This window comes from Pan paniscus, chromosome 10, assembly GCF_029289425.2.
Source record: "Pan paniscus chromosome 10, NHGRI_mPanPan1-v2.0_pri, whole genome shotgun sequence".
Classification (NCBI taxonomy): Eukaryota; Metazoa; Chordata; class Mammalia; order Primates; family Hominidae; genus Pan; species Pan paniscus.
Genome location: NC_073259.2, coordinates 21,265,052 through 21,271,536, shown reverse-complemented (window position 1 = coordinate 21,271,536; position 6,485 = coordinate 21,265,052).

The following is a 6,485-nucleotide window of genomic DNA, read 5'->3' as shown; positions in this document are numbered from 1 at the left end:
AGAATTCAAGAAAATAAAACTAAAATGCAATGAGATATTATTTCATTACCATCAAATAGACAAAAATTTGAAATGATAGTTTTAAATGATGGCCAGGGGTTGGAGGTAATAATATTTCAACCACTGCCAGCAAGGATGTAATTTGATATAAATGATTTGAAAATAAGCTTATACTGTACTTTATTTAAACTGATCATAACCTATAACCTAGAAACTTCCAACTTTAGGTATATACCCCTAGATAAGTATATGTAGACATGCCCACAGAAACATATTCAAGGAATGTTTTTTTCCCAGTATTTTTTGTACTGCTGAAAATTTGGAAACAACTTATATTTTCACCACTAGAACAATAGATATTAATTGTGTTATTTTAGCACAATGGAATACTATACAGAATTTAAGTACATAACTAGATCTACATATGTTTATGTGGACAGATTTAAACTTTTTAAACACCACTCAATGTGTAAAAAGCAAGCTGTGAAGGCTATTTTTTTCATTATGCTATTTATGTAAAATGTAAAAAACATTCAAAATAGACTCATGTTTTATTTATAGACACACATATAAGTAGTAAAAGGACAAAAATATGGACTGCGTACAGTGATGCATGCCTGTAGTCTCAGCTACTCAGGAGGCTGAGGTGGGAGGATCCCTGGAGCCCAGGAGTTCAAGACCAGCCTGGTTTATACAGCAAGACTACATCTCAAAAATTATAACACACATGAAAAAGACAAAAATATAGATGGAAATGATGTGCACCAACTTTATGATAGCGGTTCTTTCTAGGCAAAATGGGCAAAGTGAAAATAGGGGATTTCAACTTATTTTGTAACTTTTTGTTTCTTAAAATAACTGGTGCAAAATTGGCAAACAAATATATTAAACTATATATATTATATAAATATATATTTTTAGACAGAGTCTCACTCTGTCATGTAGGCTGGAGTGCAATGGTACAATCTTGGCTCACTGCAACCTCTGCCTCCAGGGTTCAAGTTATTCGCCTGCCTCAGGCTCCCGAATAGCTGGGATTACAGGCGCGTACCACCATGCTTGACTAATTTTTGTATTTTTAGTACAGATGGGGTTTCGCCATGTTGGCCAGGCTGGTCTCGAACTCCTGACTTCAAGTGATCCACCCACCTTGGCCTCCAAAGTGTTGGGATTACAGGCGTGAGCCACCGTGCCCGACCTGGCAAACATATTTTTAAATGTTGGAGATATTTTAATGAGTGTCTACTACATATTGCCTATGTAATTATTTAGAGTTTTAAAAATTATTCATTTTATTTATTTCCTAACATTTCTACTGAAATATAACATATTCTATATATATTACTCAATTTGAATTGTAAAATTCAAAGGTTTTCAGGATACTCACAGAGTTGTGCAACTATCACTATGATCAATCTTAGAACATTTTTATCATCCCAAAAAGAAATCATGTACCCACCAGCATTCACTTCGCAGTTTCCCCCAACCCTTAACAGCCCTAGAAAACCACCAATCTACTTTTGATCACTATAGATTGACCTATTCTGGACATTTCATATAAAAGGAATCATACACATGTAGTCTTGTGTTTGGCTTTTTTTCACTTAGCATGATGTTTTCAATGTTTCATTTCTGTTGTGGCGTATATCAGCACTTCATTCCTTTTTGTGGCAAAATAATATTCCATTTTGGGGTATATTACATTTTGTTTATTCATTCATCAGTTGATGAACATTTGGATTGTTCTGCTTTTGGCCATTATGAATAATGCTGCTATTAGCATTTGTGTACAAGTTCTTATGTGAACGTATGTTTACATTACTTAGGAGTGGAATAGGTAGGTCATAAGAGAATTCTACATGCAACCTAGAGGACCTGCCAAACTTTTCCAAAGCAGATGCATTATTTTACATGCTCACAAGCAATGTGTGAGGGGTCTAATTTCTTCACATCCTGACCAACACTTGTCATTGTCTGTCTTTTCTAATTACAGCCATCCTATTGAGCGTGAAATGGTACCTCATGGTGGTTTTGATTTGCCTTTCTCTGATGACTAATGGTGTTGAGCATTCCATTTGCTAATTATCTCTATCCGTCTTTAAATGTATGAAATATTTTATAATTAGAAAATAATTTAAACAACTGTTGCAAATGAAATCTTGGTATGGGGGCTGATGGCATATAGAGCCTGTTAACATTGACTTGGGTGAGTGTTGAAAAAAGAATAATATTTTTAATACTTTTTCAGACACATATTTGGAGAAAATTGCACAGACCATGAAGTGAGAAGAATACAAAATAAGTGGTAAAGTAGTTAGTAGATTGTTAATGTAACTACATAAAAACACAAAACTTCTATTCCACAATTATAAGGAAGGAGTGTGTAAGGTTGTCAACCTCATTAACGAGTCATTATTCATAATCATTTTTATGCAGTGGAATACTAGCAGAATAGTAGAATTGGAACACAGTGAGACAAAGAGGCTAGTGGGTGCTCTCCCCCAATAATTAAAAATAGAAAGATGAAGCCAGTTGCGGTGGCTCATGCCTCGAATCCCATTACTTTGGGAGACCGAGGAGGAGGATTGCTTGAGTCTGGGAGTTTGAGCTAGCCTGGGCAACACAGGGAGACTCTATCTCTACAAAATAAAAAATTAGCTGGGGATGGTGGCATATGCCTCTGGTCCCAGCTACCCGGAAGGCTGAGGCAGGAGGATCACTTGGGCCTGGGAGGTTGAGGCTGCAGTGAGCAGTGATTGTGCCACTGCACTCCAGACTGGGTGACAGAGGGAGGTCCTGTCTCAGAAAATATGCATATATAGAGAGAGATCATAAAATCTGGGACAGAACTTCCAGTGAAAACAGTCTGTTCTGTAAAAATACATTGTTTAAAAAGCAAGCACCAATCTCTATTCTAGACTGCTGTAAATCAAATTTGTATAAAAGTTTGATGAAATTTGATTATTAGGTCAAGAATCAGATCAATACATTCTTTTACCCCATGAACAGGATGAGCGTGCCAGGAAATCACATGATTGTGAAACCCTTATTTACAAAGAGCTGTGTTGAAGTCACAGTTGGTATGAATGGGGAGAATTAATCCAACCTTTGTTTCCTAAAATACTCTCATTCATTTCAAGTACTGTACCTTGTTTAAAGGGACCTTTTTGTGTGTACCTTTTTGTGTGCATGAGTGATAAAGGGGCACTAGGAAAGTGTCCATTGTGAGAAAAGCAGTGAGCAAGCAAAAAGAAAGATCCACCTCCTCTAGCAGCCATAAAGGGAGCCACAAGCAAGATATCTATATTTTAAACATTTGAACATGGTCTAAGAATGATCAATTTAGTTAATATAGTACATGAAAGAATCAGCAATAACGTCAATGACTGCAGCTAAAGAAGGAAGATAAAATATTGTCAGAATGTTTAAGTCCTTTATGCCCTCCTCACTAATTTCAATTTTGGTTAAGTTAATTTGCAAATTAAAGGAAGAATCAGCCTCCAGGATACATGATTTCTCACAAAAGAAACAGCACATGCAAATCTCTGAGGACTACAGCAGCTACTGTGCATGATCAAGAAAATTACTAGTCATTCATTTACTCAACAAATATTATTGCATCCTACCATGGGCCAGGCACACTAGAAGCACCTGATGCAAAAAGGAAGCAGATTGTAAACATAGCATAAAAATACACAGTGATCAATTCTAAAGTTTTCTAGCCGGGTGCGGTGGCTCACGCCTGTAATTCCAGCACTTTGGGAGGCTGAGGCGGGTGGATCACCTGAGGTCAGGAGTTCGAGACCAGCCTGGCCAACATAGTGAAACCCTGTCTCTACTAAAAATACAAAAAGTTAGCTGGGCGTGGTGGCGAGCACCTGTAATCCCAGCTACCAGGGAGGCTGAGACGGGAATTGCTTGAACCCGGGAGGCGGAGGTTGCAGTGAGCTGAGATCACGCCATTGCACTCCAGCTTGGGCAGGAAGAGCAAAACTCCGTCTCAAAAAATAAATAAACAAATAAATGAGTAAATAAAGTATATGTTTTCTTAGGATCTTAATAGGAAATTGAAGAGATCACATAAGTTGCATTCTAGTCACAAAGACTTTTAAAAAGGAACTTTTGAGTTAAGCTCTAAAGAATGAGTTTTAGGGCAGAAGCAGCATGGGGAAAAGAATTAGACACAGAGAAAGCATCATGTGTTCAGAGGCAAAAGAGGACAAAAGCCCACATTTGGAGAAATGCTCATAATTTAGTACATTTGAATTTGAGGGCCTCTGTGTGGTGTCAGAAGGCTGGTGACAGAGGACATTAGCAATGGGGCTGTTCATGAATTGCCTTGTTTGTGGGATGCTCAGGAACTTGAACTTCCTTTTGAAGACAGTAGGGAGGCACAGAAGATCTTAAAGCAGGGCGTCAGTACGATGAATGTGATTCAGCGGTCTAAGCCTCAATGGTCTGCAACTAAAAATAAGATCACATTTACTTTCAATGATCAATGTATGTTGAACCATTTATTAATTTGTTGAATCCATCCTTCTCTACTTTGTATCTGTTTGGCTGTTCTGTTGCCCCTGACCCTCATGAAACATCAGCCTTGCTGGGCACAGTTACCTTCCCTTGTTCACTGCTTTTGTAAGCTGTACTGCTCTGTACTCTTTTGCTTTGTTGAAAGCAAGCCCGCAGGCTTGTTCCTAATTTTTTTTTTTTTTTTTTTACTCCTTACAGAAGAAGTGAGATCAGACTGTATGGGTAACTATGGAGAGGGGATACAACCCTGAGAATTAAGTACAACTTTGGCACCAATCCCTGTTCTTGTCCCCCATTTCTGATCAGGCATATGCCTTGACTAGATCTATGTGTCAGGGGCAGCTCCTCAATTCCCACAAAACCATTCAGGTGTGTCCTTTATTGGAAGACAAAAATCAACCACTTTCTAGCCCAAGAGAAAGGAAGCATCTCTTCCCTTCTATGTCCATCTAATGTTGGCTGTCCAATCCTGTGAGCCTGAGATTTATTTAGTGGATAGGTGATCAACAGGGGAAGCATGTTCCCTTCAGGGAAAAGACCATTCCCACCTGTTGCTCTTATGATCCCAAGAGCAAGGTCACAAAATTTCATCTCATCCAACTACTGAAATTACTATAAAGTTTGGTTCTGATATGATTCTTAATTTCTCCTCATAAGAGACTGTAGAAACATGGTCAAACATGGGTAAGAAATTGTCTCTTTGTACGTAATAGATAAGAGCTTGGGTTCCCAAGTCAGAATTTAAGATGTGGTTCTGTCACTTACTGGACTATGTGACCTTGGTAAATTAAGTTGATCAACCCTTCTAAGACACAGGTTCATCACCTACAAAATGAGATAAATAATAATAATATCTACATTCAACATTACTGTGAGGATAGAAAGATAAGATTGTAGAGTTGCAACACAGTGCCTGTCATGTCATAAGCAATAAATAGTAGTGATTATTATTACTATTATTATATATAATTTTGGTTCTTCCTTTTCTGTATTATTTTATGTGTTTCACATTGTTCTGCATTATTATTTTACTAATATCAAAGCTTTCATATCATAACAAACAATTTTTAGTCTTTTCTGCCTCTTCAATTATTCTAATACCAATTATTTTCCTTTTTTTCTAATGCATGTTTTCTGAAAATTTCTGGCTTTAATTGTTACCTAGGAAAGCATCTGACATTAAGTATTAAAACCTGATAGACTGTTTTTTTAAATTGTGACTGGATTTCAAATTGTTACTTCTTCTGGATATTTGAAGTTGAAGCCTTTTCTCTGTCAAAGTATAATGTGTCTCTTACTCTTGCAACATAATTTCAGAAATTAATAAGCATTTTATAATTAATGTAGTTTATCTTCATATTTTTCTTTCATTCATTCTACACAGCTTAATTTATAGGTTTTGTAGAGGGTAATGCCACTAGATGCTGCTAGTAAGTAAGTCATGTTTCCTATCTTTAAACAATTGTAATTTTTGGCCAGGTGGGGTGGCTCATGTCTGTAATCCCAGCACTTCTGGAGGCTGAGGTGGGCGGATCACTTTGAGGTCAGAAGTTCGAGACAGCCTGGTCAACATGGTGAAACTCTGTCTCTACTAAAAATACAAAAATTAGCTGGGTGTGGTGGTGTGCACCTGTAGTCCCAACTACTCGGGAAACTGAGGCAGGAGAATCACTTGAATCCAGGAGGTGGAGGTTGCAGTGAGCCGAGATCATGCCACTGCACTCTAGCCTGGGTGACAGAGTGAGACCCTGTTTCAAAAAAAAAAAAATTATAATTTTCTACAGAAGACAGACATGCAAAAGATAATAGAAATACAATCTTGTAAGTGCAATAATAAAAGTCATGTTTGATTTAGGCACACTTAGCAGCACAGTGTAGGGAGTGGTAATAGTGTAGCAGGCAGCAGAGGTGGAAGAGTAATAGAAAACTTCAAAGAGAAGGTCATGTTTACACTA